Below are 19741 nucleotides of genomic sequence, written 5' to 3'. Positions count from 1 at the left end.
AAGACTGAGAAAGGCATGTTGCTGACGTTTGCTGGGCTCCGTCTTTGACATGTGTTTCATTGCAGTTTGGGAATCCTGACAGCTGATCGAGGAGCAGGCTGATGGCTTTGGGTGGAAATGTATTACTTGTTGTGTTTATAGTTTTCCAGAGAAAACAGCCTCGTTTTGTGATCCTGTGAGGCCGATCAATAATTCTGATTAAATCTGGTATTGATATATTTGTCAGAAGTCAAGCTCTGCCTGTTGACACTCAAATCGTCTACAAGATGAGCTTTTTGCACTGATATAGCAGATCTGGGCTTATATCCAGTGTCTGAAGGAAAGAGCTGGATTTTCATACATGCTGAGGTTACCAATACAAAAACCACAATGAGCACACCAGCGATCTTAAGATGTGTTGTAGAAAACAACTTGACAGCTTCTCCGTTTCTTTGTGTGTGCTTGTCTCTCTGCTTTTAAGTAAGCGGAACAGGACTTTTTTTTTTTTTTCACCACCAATCAAACTTTAACAATGTAGGATCCCGAATCAGAAAGTGATGACAGTTGCTGGGTTGTTTTCTTTTGCCAACGTCAATCAAACATAATCAAACCACACGCGAGGAGTCCTGATGATGCACATGTGAGTTTTTGGTGTTGAAACTGTCACAAATACTTAAAAAGGGGGGGAGGGGAACTCCATGAGAATGAAAAAGCTACAAAGCACTCTTCACTTTGGGTCATCTCAGGATTCGCCACAGAGACGATGCAAAGGAGAACAAGTGAAACGCAAAACAATATTTCATTAGAAGGCCTGTTGTGTGTCGTCATATGGCAACAGATGAATGAGAAACGGTGCAACATGTTGGGGATTTTATCTACTTGTGTTTTACATCTCGATAGCAAACTTGAAAACGTTTGACATTTGTGTTTGGGGGAGGGAGGTCTGTGTGTGTGTGTGTGTGTGTGTGTGTGTGTGTGTGTGTGTGTGTGTGTGTGTGTGTGTGTGTGTGTGTGTGTGTGTGCACGTGTGGAGGGGGGGGGATGGGGGAGGATGGGGGAGGATGGGGGTTCTTGGGAAAGAGATTACACTCAGACCTTTTCTTTGAGAGCGAGAGAGAGAGAATGGGGGAAGGACGTTCCCTGTGTATTAGTAAATCCCAGTTAATTTTCCCTGTCAGAGAACAATGAGATATGGACCCCTGCGGGCTCTGTTGAATGTAATTTCACCACTTGCTCAGAATCACCTTCATTACTCATCAGAGGTGTAGATCTCTCTCTCTCTCTCTCTCTCTCTCTCTCCTAAAAAGAAATCCTCCAGAGCACACACTAGAAACTGTGATGCTTCAGCAGAGCCCCCCAGGAGTCTTTCCAATGCCCTTTTTTTTTTTTTTTTTTGATAGTGAGATTACACCTCTTGAGACATTTTCAAATTTTGAGAGCAGCTGCTAGTTCCTCAGTCTGTCCTGAAATTTAAGAGTGGGAATATGTCTGCTCCGCGAGACTATCACAGGCTCCAGGATTTGACAACCCTTCAGGGTTCCTGGGTTGGACCTTGTTTAATTTATAGAAGCCGAGACTTTGGATAAGTCGGATGTTATTCATGATTCAGAGCCTTTCATTTACACTTAACACTGCGGTGATGAGCTATGTCATCATCTGCGTATGTTTTTCACAGCATGTCACATTCAACATGCATGAGCCTGCGACTGCTGGGGGCCTAGAAAAGCTCCAATTATATCCATCTTGGGTTCAGACTCACAGATTGGATCTTTTTTTTGTTGCAGTTTTAAAAACTATCATGTTGCGCCCTAATTTGCCGATTGAAATTCCAACACCCTACTGACAACAAACATGTAGACAATGTATTCATAGATTTTAATTGCATTTTAATTTAGCTTCGTATTGCAGATATTAGCAGGAGCTTCAGTTTAACAAATGATGCAGAATAGTTGATTCCAGGGCTGCAAATGATAACTTTTTTTTCATGATCAATGAATCGTTAAAATGCATGAAAATAGTAAAAAAAAATTTTTTTAAAAAAGACCATCACCAGACCGGAACCCAAGGTGACGTCTAACAAGAGCTCGATTTGTCCAATCATCTATCTAAAACCCCAAAAATATTTAATTTACACTGAAATAAAACGGGCAAAAGCCAAAACTTTACATATTTTTGAAGCTGGAACCAGAAAATATTTTACACTTTACAAATAACTTTTAATCCCCACAAACAACAATATATTATTGTTGATTAAGTTTATGTCGATCAGCAAATCATATAATCAATCCCCTAATCCTTTCTGCAGCTGGCGATAAACAAAAAAGCATTTCTACTTCACATTTACCTTCCATGCAATCCACATCTGCAAGGACAAATAACTATCGTCTAATGAATCCTGAACATAATTCATATTTCAAATGATCTCATGCCTGCTTGGGATCACGCCAGAAGTATAGTATTTAAACCTATTAATCAGGAGCTGTGTGTTTTCTGTTCCGGCAAACTTCCCCTCCAGCAAGGCTGCAGCTGTAAGAGGAGGCAGGCCTATTGTTCAGACTAACAAGGGGCGAAGAGGTCACTTGCATTTTCACAAGAGCTTTGCCAGAGGGGTTGGGGAAGCAAACCTGCACACCGACCTGTTTGGTATGGATCTACACTAAAGCTGTTTCTATAAAGTCACATCATTCCCACTCTATTCTAAAGGAGGATAGATTAGATTAAGTGAGATTATGCAGAGAGGGGCTCCCTAAAAAGAGCAAAAATAACACACTCGGTACTTAGCAGGCGAGTCAACAGTGGGATTAAGCCAAAAGAACATGTTGAAATCCAATGCTAATATGCACAATGGTCATCCTTCCACAGGCTCAACATTTAAGTGGTCTCACGCTTCAGATTTCTCAAGCAATTTCACAAGTTGCAGCAGCAGCTGCATAAATCAGCCGTAAAACTAAAAATTAACATATAATTTCATAAATCTTACACATACAGAATAAGAGTTATGTTTCTTCTTCTGCATTTAACTGTCATCCCGGTCTCCCCCTCCTGTCAAGCAGAGTACAGTGTGTACAATAACAACTCCTATCACCAATGCAACCGAAAATATGCACAAAGTGGTTGCACACTCTAACATGATTAAATGATGTGTGGTCTGGCGTCACTCCCAGCACCTCTCCCATCCCCTCGCACTGCTCTATATCTCCCTCCCGCACAACAGCATGCAAACACACACACACACACACACACACACACACACACACACACACACACACACACGCACGCACACGCGCACAGATTCCCCTTCCCTGAGCTGTGTTTTGAAAATAGAAGCTTCATATTAACAGTCAACAGTCAAACTGACAGGTACAGTCTGACCATTCTCTCCATATAAACCCCTCGCTGGATATCTGCTTGGTACACATGTCACTGCAGCTCCATGTCACAAAGGTGGAGTGTCGCAAATCAGCGCAAACACACACACGAGGAATGCAGAATAACATATGGGAGAAGAATACGGTGTCATGACGGAGAGCAAAGGCTTATTTTGATATTCCGGGAGCTGGAAGAAATACTGAGACCCATTACTGAAATAAAAGAAGCAGTACGGAGTTTAAAAAAAATATACTACAATACAGGTAAAAGTAGCAGCAACATGCGCTGAGGTATGAAAAGAAAAATAATTGCTGATGGACTTAGTTCCACTTTGACCAGCTACAACATTTAATGCTGTTTATCTTTATTTTAAATTAAGATCAGGGTTTTCCAACCTGTGGGCCAGGACCACTTTGAGGAGTCGCAGGATAAATGTGACTGGTCAGAAGGGAAATAACAGGACAAAGGGAGAAGAAAAATGTTTTTCGACAGTTATACTTATTTGTTTTGGCTGACTTTCATAATCTGTAATTTTCTTGTAAAACACGGGACACTTCAACAAAACAGTCTGACGTTTGAGGTGAAAATAACTTTGCTGAAATGTAAAGGCAACGCGTAACAAGTGGTTGCAAGTACACTGGTAGTACAAAGTTCTTGCACTCCAAAAAGTCTTATGAGCTGACTGTGAAAGAGCCAAAAGCCAAACAATTCTGTATATTGGCAATCACTTGCAATTACTTTACTTTAAGTAAAGTGATTTACAAAAACATGATTGAGTGATCAACAGTATGCAGGATTTTTTTTTTTTTTTTTAAAGAGTAACAAGCCAAAAAGACTAAGAATCTCACATTTTATTTACAAAAGTGTGTTACATTGTTTATCTTCAAAGTTACTATAAATGTTAAAAAAAAAAAAAAAAATTTAAAAAGTAGTGGAGGTATAAAAACTGCACTTTCCTCTCAAAAGTTGTGGTAGAAAGTAGCGCAAATTCTACTCAAAGTGTCTGAGTCGTGCACTCAGCTACTTTCCTGCGCTGGTTACCAGCACCAATCTAATCGTAAAAGCCCTTTACAAATGTAGTAATCACTCACAAGTAACATAATAATGGGATTATTAAAAAACTAAGTGCTGTTTGACATCAAGGTAAACCTCATGATTAAACTGCTCCCGTTGCCCGGTGACACACTTTCTTCGCGCTTACCCTGCACTCTCCTTACCCTTTGAAAATAGCCATACCAGCAGAGTGATTCATCCCAAAGAGTTTATACTGTCGAGCAAAGACAACAACACAAAAAAAAAAAAAAAAAGGGACCTTGAGCAAAAACCTACACAAACCTCCCACAGGCTCTGACCGCGGAGGAAGAGCAGTCGGTCGCTTCTACCCGCTTTGCCTCTTTCCTGTTAGTGTTTAAGAGAGCTCTCGATACACAGGGGCTGCTCACCACAAGTGGAATTCCCAAGCCGAATCAATAAGATTATGACATTATACAGCATCTAACAGCCCTGTTTACCAGCTACTTAAGTACACATTGTTGGTAAAAGGAGGCTTTCGCCGCAAACCTTCGGGAGAGGGTTTAATTTTGCTGATCAAAGTCATCTTTAAAAAAAAAAAAGAAAAGCAGTATCTAAACTTTTTGGCTTCAACAAGGTGTTGTCCGCTCCGTTGTGTCTCTGGAAGATTTTCAGACAAAAGCGGCATGAGAAAGACAAACGTTTCAGTGTAGGTGAGAGCGGATGGCGGAGACACGGCGGCTCTCGGTCTCCTCGCTGGCCGGCCAGCAGTGCTGCTGCTGCTGGAAGTAATGAGGCCTCTTGTGTGTCCTCTCTGATCTGAGAGTTGAATAATTTCCCATGTGGCACAGCCATTTCCAGCTTCCGCCTTTACTCTCACCCGGTCAGGTGGGTGGAAAGGTGAGAGCGAAAAAACCTCCACTCTGCACTGACAACGTGTTGCCGTTGTCAATCCACAGTGCCGCACACAGAGCTCAGCTTTACTGCAAGTCCAGACAAAAAGAAAAGATTTGTTTTACTGTCAAAAAGATAGAAGAGATTTGATTTCTTTCTTTTTTTAAGTTTAATGTTATGTTTCCTCTATTTATTTTCAGATTTTCTTCAATAATCTGTGTCAGAAGCTTTTTTTTTTCCTTTTACAGTTTTATTCTGTGTTGCCATGTGCTGACGCTTTCCATTGGTCAGAAGGAAACTGAGAGTTAATAAATGGTCTACTTCAGCGCCCAGACACACGTGCTGGGTTGCAGATCTCCGTTTCAATGTGTCTTTTGTTTGACGGCTGGTGTTTTAACATCCTCAACTTGAATAGAAGAAGGTCAGCCTGGTGGGGTCTGCCCCATGGTTATTCAGGAGCCCAACCTGGGGCCCCACAGAGGTGGGGTGACTAGGAAGGAGGGGATGGGACAACAACAAAAAAACAAAAAAATCCTCTGTCTGACACCACCCTTATCTCTGAAACCACTGGAAGTTTAAAGTTTCCCCACACAAGCAGCGCTCAATCAGCGATTAATCACACGTGCCATCAAGTGAATTTGATGCATACAGATTCAGAGGCAGCCCCTGCAGAGGTTTGGGCAAAAAAGTAATCAAAGCAGCAGGTCCAGGTCCTCTGAAATCTTGTCTCATCTTCCATCTAGACTGAAAAGTTTTAAAAGATCCGAGTAACCTGTCAGTTCAGAAGCTATACAACCCCAACGAGACCCCTGGATTACATGACAGAAATGTAAACAAGCAACTGAGGCTGCTCGATCGCCGGTATCCCCGCAGAAGTTTTTTTTGTGATCTCCGCAGCAGCTTAGTCCCAAACAGTCAAATTTGGATGCAGCAGCAGCTAAAAGCAGACAGGAGGAGAATGAACTTTTCAACAACATAACAAAAACAGGAAGAGCCCTCCTGGACATCTCCATAAAATCAGAGGAGAAACATCTGCACGTATGTTTGTTTGCTTGCTTGATGCTCCCAAACTGGGAATTTTAGAAACAGAAGTAAAGAGCATATGCACATGACAGAAACACTCTCCCTCCCTCCCTCTCCCTCTCCCATTGACAATGGTTAGGAAGTAGAACAGGCAGCAGAGTCTAGCTTACTTTTTTTTTTTTTTTTCCACTTGGCCATGCTTTTAGCTTCCTGGACAGATGTACAGCAAGTGAAAAGGAGCCCAGTTCTATATGAGAGGCCCCCTCAATCCCAACTGGTTCCATATTCAGACAGCAGGAATTTGGGGAGTCAACTTGTTAAACCCTATGAAGCAGTAATGACCTACAGCAGCAAGAGAACAGCTGGCTGGGGACATAAATGCCTTTATATTCCTCAATTTACATGCGCTGCTGTTATCAAAGTTCAGAATTAAACATTTAACGTGACATCCAGGGAATAATCCGCGCACTGCAGTGACCGTTGTCTTGCCATGTCCACAGTTATTCTGCAGTCTGCATGTATCACCTCAGCTCTACAGCACCATTAACGCCACATTAGACAAACCATGTGCTTTGTGCACATTAGAGGCTAAAAGGTAAAAAAAAAAAAAAATTTACAAAAAAAAAGCAAGACCTCACCTCTAAACCTCTAAACACACACGATTCATTCTGCGAGCAAAAAAAAAAAAAATTTAAAAAAAAAAAAAAAAAAAAAAAAAAAACCCCGCACACACGCTGCTACAATGTAGCCTCCAAGCCCCAGCGCGTTAGAGATCAACGCGGCATCTGTTACCAACGAAATGCACAACCTGCTTAACAGCCCGCCGGTCCGGTCCCGACGGCAGGAGCAGCGTGATAGTAAATAAAAAAAAAAAAGCTGCGGTTTATTATTACAGGCTGCGACGTGCTCCTCAGTGCCAGTTCAAGTGGTCACTCTATTGTTGAGAAACAATCTGAGCCAAAGTGGAAACAAAACCTTCCCCGAGACGAGAGGCTCGCAGCGCGACACTGGGAGCAAAGCAAACGTTAAGTTTGCAGCTACTCACCGGGTTATTAAGCGGAGAAAGTCCTCGGTAATTTTCGGCTCTTGTTTTTAAATATCTTCCCCGCTCACGGCCACTGAGAATGAGCTCAGCGTCAGTGGGTGAGTAACTGAATAGACTCGGAGAGAGCGCAGTAAGTTGAAGTGTCAAATTACATTGGCTATTCTATTACCAAAGGGACCCATGCTCGGTGGCTGCTGACAAAATGTGTCGCGGACTTTACGCGCAGAGGCCATCAGGACAGAGCCGGGAGCGGAGCCGGACTGTCGCTCAGCTCAGCAGCCATCTGGTATCTGGATCTGCTGGAGCGACCCGCACACATTTGAGGTGCCAGCCGGTTCTACCGCATTGTGCACACACATCAGCCTGGTTTGGGGAACTGGAAAAGGGAATATGGATTTATAAAATAGTCGATTCGCACATTAAAAAAATGATAGTGAACATTCCCAGTGTCTCATTGATTAAATTAACACACGGTAGTTATTTATGACCATTTAAAGAGGAATATTTATCCCATGTGATTTAACTAAGGTGCCAATATTATAATATAACAATCGATTGTATTACTACAACTAATAATAATGATAATAATAGTGTAAATACAGACATGAACAAAGTAGTAATTGTTACAATATATATAATATAACCCGTCCATTTACTATCCGCATCCTATGTATTATTAGAAACTTAATGTAAACACCAATAATAACTAATAGTCTAATAAACAGCAACAGACACGCGCACGCCCTCCCACGAGCGCAATTACGCACAGGCGCGCGTCGTCGTCGTGCCGCGATCCTTCCCGGAGCTGAAGCCACCCTCCGTGTTTTGCAGGTCGCCGCTCTCTGATGGAAAGCTCTGAATAACAAAGACATGTTTGAGAGCAGCAGCGGCATCAGCAGCAGCAGCAGGCTGGGCTGAGCGCTGACGTCAAGGAGCCATGACTGTGCCAAGCAGCATCCAGACTCCCGTCCACCACACGCACGCACGCATGCAAACACAAACACAAACACACACACACACACACACACACACACACACACACACACACACACACACATTGACCTGCTGCTGCCCACTGTGGCCTGTTTGTAGTAGCCATGTCAAAAGTTAGAGCCACAGCAACCTGCAGAGCAGTGACTGTCTCTCTTTAAAGCTGAGATACGATCAGGGTCAAATTGGAGTCTACAGAAGGTTACACTCTTATATTAGAAGTCATCATACAGCAGATACACCCTGTTGGTGTGTGTGTGTGTGTGTGTGTGTGTGTGTGTGTGTGTGTGTGTGTGTGTGTGGAGCCCTCTGAACCCCGGCTTTCTGGTCTGTGTATCTGCCCCAGCTGTCTAAGTTAGAGGGAGGGATGGGCTGCAACAATAGGCACCATTTGTCCTGCTAAAAGGTGACAGGAACCATTGATTTCAGGCTGTCCCATGGCTTGTAAGCCTTCCATGAATTAGCTAATGCGAATGTTCCCCTCTGAGCAGAGATTGGAAAATTTGAGGTAGTTGATTCACAGCAGTTGCAGGAAAAAAATGTCTGACTCCAGGATACCAAAGCTCCATCAATTTCAGTGAGCTATTATTTGAAATAAAGCTTTATTCAATAGGTGACTGTGGCAAGGTGCACCATAAACAACATAAATCAAAAGCTATAAAGATAGTGGCAGACACAGGACTCTTTAGCAAACAGACACAAAACAAACTAAAATCTAAATCACCAACAATCTGTTTGAATTAAAGCCAGTTTAACTATCTTTAAGCAGCTGAAGTGCACAATAGGTCAATCAAAACCTCAAAAAAAAAACTCCCACACTAGTTGGCTTCTAATTATAGAAACTGTACTTTTTATATCCAAAATATGATTCGAGTGGAGAATCTGACAAAATCTTAACATTATTAAAGCTGTAACTGTGAATTAGTTTCACGATCAATCAATCTGTCCCTCAATTTTTCTATTTTTATCGATTAGCTGTTTGTTCTTTAAAATGTGAGGAAATGGTGAAAAATGCCAACAAGTGTTTTCCAAAGCTGAAGGTGCAGCCTGAAAGTTCTCGTTTTGTTCCTTCCAGCAGTCCACAAGCCAAAGACGTTCAGTTCATTATCATGGAGGAATAACATATTAACTCTTAAGACACTGTAATCGGGGGATCTTTTGCATTTCTTCATCAAAAAAACCACTCAAAGCTATTTATTATCAAAATATCTAGTGACTAATTTTGTGTTGATCAGCTCTAAACATCATATTCATATACTCCAAATAAGAGCATGTCAGAAGCTTGAATAGTTTAGATCTATATCACATACTACACCGTTATCTTTGAGTGGTGTTAAGCAGCCGTTTGGTGCCCTCACTGGTTGAATTCCTAAATTGTCGCCCATTAAAGAGCTGGAAATAGCTCTCATTCACCAGTTTGTCTCTGGCCGATGATGCTTGTCACACTCAGCTGAAAGCACGACAAGGATTTTCAAGCCGTAACAGTTCAAATAACAGCCACGCTGTACCCGAATTGAGGAATGTGATGAATGCTTAAACAGAAAAGTATGACTTCATTATTGACAATTCTCAATCCTTTACATTTTTTGTTGTTGGTTATTGATTGACTATCAAGATATAAACTCTTCCCCGCAGGTCCCCCCGGGTTGTTTTGGAAGCGATCGACCTGTCAGACCTGTGATCACACTGTTGTGACACCTCTTTCTCTCTCTCGCTCTCTCTCTCTCGATGCTGTGATGCCTGCAACGAACGCCGGAGCAAGACAAGACACACTGACCCAATTATAGAGGGGACTTTTCCTTGTCACAACTGGGTCAAGGAGACCCGGTCAAAACACAGTGTGTCAGTGAAACGTTTCGAAAATTACATGAAAAGTGATGTATAACAGTGCAGCGTCATCGGGCTCGAGTGCAGACTCAGTGTGACATCAGATTTACTCGACATGCTTCGCTGGCAGGGGTGTGCTGGTCCGGCGGTTAACACTGTCACACCACAGCCAGGCGCACACAGGTTTGATTGCTGGCCTTTTCTGAATGGAGCGTCTGTAGTCTACTCATGTTGACTCTGGTTTCCTTCTCCCGTCAACTGTGGTGGATTAAGACCATAAACATTAACCCTCAAGGAGGCAATGCAGACGGCAGAGATTATGAATAACTTTTTTCTGATTTAAAGCTGCATGAATTAACATTTTTATATCAACGAGGACAAAAATAAATATGAGCAATATAGAGGAGGTTGCTCATAGTGATAAACCTGTAGCGATCTCCCCGTGTTGCACAACGCATTTGAATGCCTGTTGGTTCACTGTTCGTAATTAGCACTAAAGACAAAGTGCAGGCGAGGCTGATGTAAAAGTTATTGGTTCTGCACGTCTCGAGTAAAAAAAACAAAGTTTGGCCTGATGATAGAAAACGTCCTGGCAATCTATCCAATAATATGCGAGACATTTGTATCTAAATCACAACTCTGAACTCATTGTGGCACTGGAGGAGGAGACAGTGAGCACCGAAGTCAGCAGGATCAATTCTTTAGGGATCGCTATTCAAGACTCTGCCATAGAGTTACCACATAATGTGTTTCTGTAAGTTTTCAACATAGACAAAACTAGATAGCCTACAGTTGGATTATAGCGCTTTGATCAATACAAACAGCTGCCGATTCAGGCAGCTATGATTACTGATGGTTCAGTACACTCAGGTCAGCTTGAAGATTTGATGTTAAAGACTTACTTCATCGTGTACTAGACATCCGACAGACAGTTGTGAGGCATCAAAAATGTGCACAGCGAGTCGATTCAGCCAAATGCAATTGGAAAGTTGAACGCATCCTCTTTATGCTTTTTACCAGCTATATTGCACAGCCCTGAATATTTTGTAGGTATGTCTATGTCTTTTAAATGTTTTAAAAACTCTCCTTTTTGATAAAACGTATAATTAAGGTTGGCTCAGAAGACCCTGAATCATCCCTTAGCTCTTCTCTCTTTTGCTCTCCATGCATGTATATACAACTACTGCATGTTCTTTTAATATTTCCTTGACATTGATATTTTAACACTAATAACTTCAAATGGTTGTCTCTTATTTCATTCCCTGTAATTGTAAAGTGCATAATTAAGTCCCTTAGTTGTGCTCTCCATGAATTTGTAAAGACCAACTGCATGCTGCGCTAACATCTTCACGTTGATATTTAATGTGGTTGTCTTTTAATCTACTCACTGTACTTGTAAAATGTGTTGGGACCATGTTCCTTAGTGATTTGCATTGTAAATAGAACAGAACATAATGCTTGCGCTTGTGTCTTTCCTCGTCTATCTTACGGTTTCAGATTAGATTGTTTATTATGTCGCGTGGTGTAGACCAACGCACACATCACGCACAACTAATATGTTAACCAACTACATAATAGACTAACACACTAACTAAATACATGTGTGTATGTGTGTTTCTCTGTCTGTGTCAGTAATTATGTCTTATACAAATGATCTTTATTTATGACTAATTTGCAACATGTTCTGAAAGATAATTTATGCTCCCAGCTCCATTTTTTTCAACCTAATGAGGGAACATTTTGAATGCAAAATTAAAGCTGTAAAATGCTCATACTGAAACTGTCAGCAGACTGCCACCATTCAAGTCAAAGCACTTGTTAAGGTCAGGGAAAAGATTATTGTTTTGGCAAAAACGTCAACAGTGGCGGTGTAGGACAGGACATCCTGTAATTTTTGGTATTGAACATGAGTCTTTCCCCAGCCTTCTACCAGTGTTTTCTTAACCTTAACCTGATCACACACAGGATTCTGCACATAATATAAACAGAATGTTTCAGAGAAAAGGAGAGGAAATTCTAATATTTTTGGGAAATATAACCTGCTTTCTGTCAGTGTCAATTATTATATTGGAGGGTTACATAAAAAGAGTAAAAGTTCTTGGTCACATGGCTGCCATAAAGTCAAATTCCTGAAATATTTTAAAGTTAAAACTGAACAGATAAACTTTTTGTAAAAGACACAAGTTTAAATGACTTGGCTCAATGATATTATCGGCTTATTTAAATTCAATGTATTTGTAACACATTGCTGATGTAGGACCTCGGCACGTCCTACTGCTCCTTATAAAAACAGCACAATGCGATCTTTCAATGTGTAGGAAGCGAGATGTCTGTTTTTTTCATTTACAGTTCCCTCCTGGTTTATGAATGAACAACCGCCAGGCTCCAGAGACCAGCCCACATCCTCTGCAAGCAACCAACCACTGGCTGTCTTCCAGTCAAAATGTGTTCACAGTGCACACTTTTACTCCACTGTGGACGGAGAGCTCATGCTGTTCGGCGGTATGTCCGAAAATATGGAGAGAGATGGTGTTGGAGTCGTGCGTTCCCAAGGGTCTCCTTGCATACGCTGTTGAAGAACTATGTTGGCGTATTTCGTGTCACTTTCTTAAGCTGAATTAGAAAATGACTGCAGATGACAGATTCCGTGCTTTCGTTGTTGCCTTTCCCCTTTTGGCTCATGTGTTACCTTCCCCAAACAAATGAGTCGGGGGTCTGTGGGATTGTGTGCGACCTGGTGGCAGCTCTGCAGACTGAGCAGTGGAGTCTGGTCAACAGCTAGGAATGCAAAGGATGGAGGGGAAATGCCAGGGCAATCAGGAGGAGGAGGGCAGGGCTCTGCAAACACAGGAGACTATTGCACTGACAAAAAGACATTGAGGGAAATGTGTTTAAGCCCATTGATTCTCATTACAACAGAAGAGGCAGACAGAAGGGGAAGAGATATACCTAGACAGGTTGTGGTGAAGGCTCCTGACAATTTCTTCCCCTCCTTACCACCTCAGACTTTTTTTTTATTATTTTATTTTATTTTTTTTGAGCAGCACCAGCAGAAAGCTGGCTGCTGGCACCCCATGCTGCTCTGCTTTGGGAGAGCAGAGAGCCAATCAATGTGTGCTCACAAAGGGGGGGAAGAGCATTCAGAAAGCCAACTGTTCCCTCAGGCCATGGGCAATGAAGAAGTGGGAGAGACAGAGGCAGACAGTGCGGGGAGAGAAAGAGGCGAGGGGGTTGACAACATGTTTCCTTTGCTAGTATATACTGGCGGGAATAACATGATCACTGCAACACTGACACAACGGCGACAATAGCTGACTGCAAAAATAAAGGGATTTGTATTGAACAAGCATAACATAAGACGGCCGCAAACAATCATTTTATCCTCAGTGAAATATTTTTGGATTTATTGACTCAGTCTGTAAATATGTATATATAAAATATATTTTAAAAAAATAATTTTAAGAGCCGAAGGGGATTTTTTTTGGGTCCTTGCAAAACTTCTAAATCTAAAAAGACAAAAAAAACGGAGATAAACAGAAAATTCGGACAATTGAGATAAATAATGTATAGATAATGGATGGATGGATGGATGGATGGATGGATGGAGATAAATCATTTTTGAAAAATAATTAACCAATCTTCTAAATTACTGTAATGGGATTTTTTTCTTCATGAATTACTTTTTAATAATCCAACGATTAAAGAATTTGTTGTCAGTCAATTCAGTGGTTTTCTGTGTCAGGACCATTAAAAAAAATCATTCACAAGATGATTGCACGGGTAGAAGACATACGAAAAAACTGAAAATTGGTTTATCTTTCAGACTCTTTGCTTCGCTCTTGTGGAATACTGTCGTTTCAGATCTTTTAAATTATCAAATGGAACAATCTGAGCAGGGAGAATCTCTCTCCAGCGCACTCCAAAAGAATAGTGCTCGATATTAAAGGGTCACAAAAGGTGGAAGGAAACCGCTGAACGAATCGGTTCATCTTGTTCTTTACAATGAAAATAACAAACTAATATCTCTGGATTGCTGGTGGCATGCAGTTATTTGTTGTCTTTATGGCTCAGCGCCGTGCAGTTGAACCTATGTGTGGCTTATAGATGTTTTGTCATACGCTGGGAATTATGTATAATTTGCGTCAAACAATCGCTGCGTGGCAGACTGAGCTCACAGTGGGTGTTCCACTTAATAAAATCACTTAGTATAACAATTCCCACCTTGACATCTCTCTGCTCCTCTCAGAAGAAAAGGTTTAGGTGTGTTTCGGTGCTGTGAAGACTTTTTTGTTTTCTTTTTATGTATTACCTGACAGGAGGTTAACTAGCTATTTCCAGCCCCATTATTCTCCCATAACTCCAGGGTAGAGTGAAAATACAATTATAGTAAAAGCATACTGTGTTTGTCAGAATCCTGTGCGTATGATATACCCGGCTGAATCATTTTCTGCTAAATGTGAGTGTTTAATTATTAGCAAGACATTATAAGGCTTAATGAGATACCACAGCAAATTGCATTGCAGTTTCATACGCACTAAAAATAACATGAAAAAGCATCCCACTTAGATGGCAATGCCTCAACAATATCAGGGCTGGTCTGTCCAGCACGGTGACATTTAAGTAAGATACTCTCCTTATTGTAGGGGATGGGTTTCAGCTCCTCAACTGGGAAATGTCACATGATTTTTTTTTTTAAGGTCAGGTTGAATCTCCAGTTATTTTTTTTTTTTTTATCAAAAGCGCTTCGTGATTCCCTCTTAGGATAATTTGCTTCTACATATATGACATATTTGATCTGAGATCGCGTAGCTCTACAGTGTATTTCAAAAGTAAAAACACAACCCTGGACACTCTTGTACTGTTGTATATCATGGCTGTTGTATATCAACGGGACTCCTTCTCTTGTGGTTTCTCGCATTGATGGCTTTTCATTGACACAGAAACCTACTCTTCTGTCAGATGCGCGCGAGATGAACGAGTCAAAACCGCTGCTGAAATGCTTTCTGTGTAAACACGGCTTAAGTATCAACCAGGAAAACAAATCTGTTAAATCCCAGTATGTCAAACAAGGATTAAAACCTTCTTTTGTCTTCCTTAAAGTTACAGAAGTTTATGTTATTTTTTTGTGCTTTACATTATATTGTTGTATGTGTAAAAGTGTTAAAAATGCTACTAATGCAAATTCAGCCTCCAGCTTTATGTAAAATGGAACATTATATGGAGTTACGAGAAGGTATGTGACTTATTAGCACATTGACCAGATGATTCTTTGCTATTTGAATTCTTAATTTACCTGAGGGAGAATTTGTCCAGTGTGTCTTCACCAAAAAAAAAAAATCAACTAGTGATCTGAAACATCCTTTTGGGGACATCAGCCAGCACAATCTGGTAATGAGAGAACAATGCATCACACACAAACCGTGACAAAGCTTAGACTATTACACTAGATTACCTGAAGTGCTCATATACACCACAAGTTAATTTTTTTTTTTTAAATATATTTAGCATGGGACTTTTCCAACCATCTGTGACCATCCAGAGATACAAAGCTGACTGGAACTTGGTCTTGAACTTGCTTTAATGCGAGCCTCTTTTCATGGCAATGTGGGGCAATAAACACAGGAATTCCAGTCTTTTCTATTGCATTTTGGGTCCGTTCCATTTTATTCTAATGCGAAAATAATTTCCCCGAACATTGTAGCACAAAACCCAATCTAAACGTAATCAAATCTTTAAACTTTTTGATGCCCCTCACCATATAAAGCCTTTTACTAAACTACTAGTAAATGATGAGAACGGTGCAACAGCTAGTTAAGCCCCATGGAGGGCAGCAGTCGTACCTGTTTGCAGATTCACAGACCTGCACGTGCAGACATCCACTTGGACAAACACCCTCCCATGACAACATCTACTTCTGCTGTTTTACAGCTTCCCTCATCCACCAGTCTGTTTGGCAGGGGGTTGCCGGGCAACAGGCGACGTAAACGTGGCACCTGACATGTCGAAAGAGAGAGCAACCAGGCGCACAGGCACTTTCCTGCACAAGCATTCACTTATCATGCGGAAAATAAAAGCACACTCCCACATGCTAACAGAACGGCTTGAAAAAAAACAACCTCAAATAATGATTCATAGTTCATGTTTAGGTATTTTAGATTCATAATGATTTACATCAGAATAGAGTGGATAAAAAAACATAACAAATGGGTGTCGGAACACAAGGATTTTATTTCTAGCACATTTAAATCATCAGAATTTAATTAAATATGCAAGGCAAGTCAAAAATAATTACATTTAACATTTTCACTGCCGCAAAACTACCCGTTATAATCAGAATATTACTGATTATATTACAACAAATGATTGTCAAGAATTAATTTGGTTAAAATGTGTAGTTTAGCTATTGTGTGCGTGTGTGTGTGTGTTAATGGCTTTTACCATACCAGCAGAGAGTGATTCGCTGCTGTATTTCCTCCACCGTTTTTGTCAGGCCTTTCAACATCAAGGTCAAGGGCAGTTTTATTACCATCATCTAAACAGTACAGGATGGAGCGGAAAAATGCAGTCAGAGCTTTCACCAATACTGTATTTTAGAGAAAAGGACGAATATGTACACCCGTCATAAAACAGGAAAAGATGCAATTTGACAAAAAAAACATAAATTCAATGAAGAAAAATGGCATAAAGATTCTGGCAAGCTAGTTTATAAAAACCAGTGAACAGTTGGCTGATAGGATACAAACTAATGACTGCTGTGTTTTTAAGTTGTGCATTAGTGTCATTTTGTCATGTAAATACATTCGGCACTGAATGAACACACATGAGCAGGTAACATGAAAAAACAAGGGTGCTGTACCTGACATCGGGAAATATGCTGCTCCAAGAAATTGCATCTTATAACAGGGTTTACTGGTTATTCATAAATTTCACAGGGGCAACAAGGGAAATAAAAACCCAAATAGTTTGGTGTCGGCGATGCAACATGAAGAGCAGGGATATAATAGATGAGAGAAGGGATGTCTGAGTCTCGGTCCTTGTTTGTGTTGTTGTGAAAGAGTTCAAATGGAGTTTAGGAGTCTCACAGCCTGAGGGGAAAAAGCTCAACAGCAGAAGATACTTTCTTTTTTTTAACTTTTTTTTTTTATCAGTTTAAAGACAGCAGCAGCGTGAACAGGCTGTAGGCTGGTTGCTGTCTATAAATCTCATCCCAGTGATTTTGGGTATTGGATGTTCTCGGCTACAGACACTCACGGTCCAGGGTCTTACACGTGCCATGCCAGGTTGTCATGAAGCTCGTCAGGCTCATACGAGAACTTGAAGTGGGAATAGAGTCTACTTGAGGTCACAGTTGAACTATTTTTAAAATCATAGTAATGCCATGAGGTACTTGTCCACTCTTTTTCAGGGTCTCCACATCATACTGCTGACTGCCACAGTGTCTTTTTTGAGCTGCTCCGGAGGTGTGGTTCTTGGGATGGTAATGTTGGTCGGACCATCCAACACTTCGACGGTGTATCTGCCATAAAACATGGTACAGTGAATGGTCCCTACAGATTAAAGCCTGCCGTCTTTGTTAGGGGAAGAACGGTTCAAGTAAAACAATCCGACATGTTCGTTTTGCTTGCCACGGATCGGGACATGTCTGTGTCTGTGTTTAAAATAGGCTATGAGCCATGCGCAGAAAAAAAAATATTCAAATAGCTTTTCGGAAAAGAAAAAACATTCCACCGATAAACCCGTGAAACGCCCGCCAGCATCTCTCCCTGTCTACCGTATGAGGACATCAGGAGTTTTGTGTTACCTGTGACGATGACGGCGGATAAAATGGCGACTGTATCCAAGCACTGTGCAACACATGTTGCTTTTGCCAGCAGCAATACTTCCAATATGATGAACCATTTAAAAGACATCACCACAGTGACAGTGGAAGGAGGAGAGAGGAGGAAAGAGCAACTCTTTCTCCCCGTAGCATTAAAGCAACCTCTGAATGCAGATTCAGACAGGACAAAATCCAGAACTAAAGCATCGGGGGGGGGGGGGGTTCTTAAATCTAAGCTGCCATATAAAGACACGCGCAGCTCGCACTGGTCTAGCAAGACACAGCTGACAACCGTGCATTAACTACTTGTGGTGAATAAACATGAAGCTCAAATGTTCAAAAACACTCCAGCGGTAAAATTTGTGCAATAAAGTGTAGCAAAAAGTAATACACATAAAGAGTCACTAAAGGCAAATCCTGCACTTTGAAGTATGTACGGTTATGACGCACCACATCAGGTCCTCTGTAATGTTTATTTCCATATATCTTTACCTCTTGACCATTGCAACCAACTGACCGTTGTTTTTTTCCTAGTTAACTTTCCTTTCCTTTTTAATGATTTTTGTGTCACTATGGACAGTTCAAGGGGAGGCTTTCCCATTGATCCGTTTCCTACAAAGGACAGAGTTCAGAAACAAGATGGATTTCATATATCTATTATCTGATGTGACTCCTCCTTTTGGAGGGTATGGATTTCCTGCCACTGATTCGAGGAGTTAGGTAGAGCTGAGGATCTCCTGCCTCCAAAAGGTTGCAACCAGTGGATTTTCTGTGCTCGGGAGGATAAAAGGTTGCACTGTACTGTATAAACTTTAAGCTGACATTTATCTTTGAGGTAGCCATGGAATCCTGGTTTCTAACACTAAAACATTGCGCTAATGGTTTGTTCCATCTTAGGTGAGGGAGCAGAGCGGCAAAATATTCAGCAGGATTTGTCTTCCGTGCTTTCCATTTCGACCCGATCAAATTGGATGAGTCCCCCCATGCCATTTCCACAATGTATTCTGCAGCCACAATGTGGAAAAGCATGCAGCTTTAGCACTATTAGTGTGCTAGACTGTCCACAAATCATCTCCTTAGCCCTTCCATCAGGCTCCCCGCTTTTGGCCGGCGCTGATAAGGCCCCGCCAAAATGACCAGGGGGTCACAATTTCACCACTGAAGTCAACGGCAGAGATAGACCACTGTGTCCATCAAAGTGTAACTTCAGGCTGTCTCCGCAGTGTTGTCATTTCCCAGGCAGTGGGATGCTTTGAATTAATCTGAAAAACATGGAGGGAGAGATAGCTCAGGCAGTTGTGAGGGCTGACACTCCTCTTGGCCTCTATTTCTAACACATTGTCAAAACATTCATGAGGGCTCAATGCGTTTACAGAATTTCACATCTCAACAGAGCGACAGCAGTGATTATTCCGTCTTGACGGAGATTACCTACAGATGAACTTGTCACAAAATATCATGAATAACTTAATTTAACAGGAAAATAACAGGCACAGTGGCAGGTCGGTGCTATATGTCTTTTTAAGTATGGGGGAGTCTGCAAAGTCTACGAATTTTGAGTTTAGTTTTTATGCACTGTTATTTAAAACATCTGTTAGAGAAGATTATTAAGGTCGATGACTTTTCCGTGACAAAAGTAGTAAATTTTAATTACAAATCAGATCAGTGGATTCAGAGGCTTTTTTTTTTTTTTGCCACAGCTGTGGTAAAAACAAAGCATGAGTTTTGTTCAACTTGAGAAAATGTTGTCATGGGAAGTTTTGTCTTGATACAGCTGACATTTG

The 19741-nt window shown here is 41.2% G+C and overlaps 1 protein-coding gene across 2 annotated transcripts in view; it reads right to left on the bottom strand.

Moving 5' to 3' along the window:
* The window catches only part of LOC138201879 (zinc finger MIZ domain-containing protein 1-like), a 109913-nt gene extending 102452 nt beyond the window's left edge, over positions 1-7461 (bottom strand). For both annotated transcript variants that reach the window (XM_069155403.1, XM_069155405.1), the window contains exon 1: positions 7322-7461. The gene's annotated coding sequence lies outside the window, so the exon portion shown is untranslated. The remainder of the gene's footprint in view (positions 1-7321) is intronic.
* Positions 7462-19741: the final 12280 nt, after the last annotated feature.

Source organism: Embiotoca jacksoni, unplaced genomic scaffold, assembly GCF_022577435.1.
Source record: "Embiotoca jacksoni isolate LCO1_2020_lvr unplaced genomic scaffold, fEmbJac1.0.p SCAF_20, whole genome shotgun sequence".
NCBI classification, from domain to species: Eukaryota; Metazoa; Chordata; class Actinopteri; family Embiotocidae; genus Embiotoca; species Embiotoca jacksoni.
Note: the sequence above shows the minus strand (reverse complement) of the source record. Positions and strands in the feature narration are given on the sequence as shown.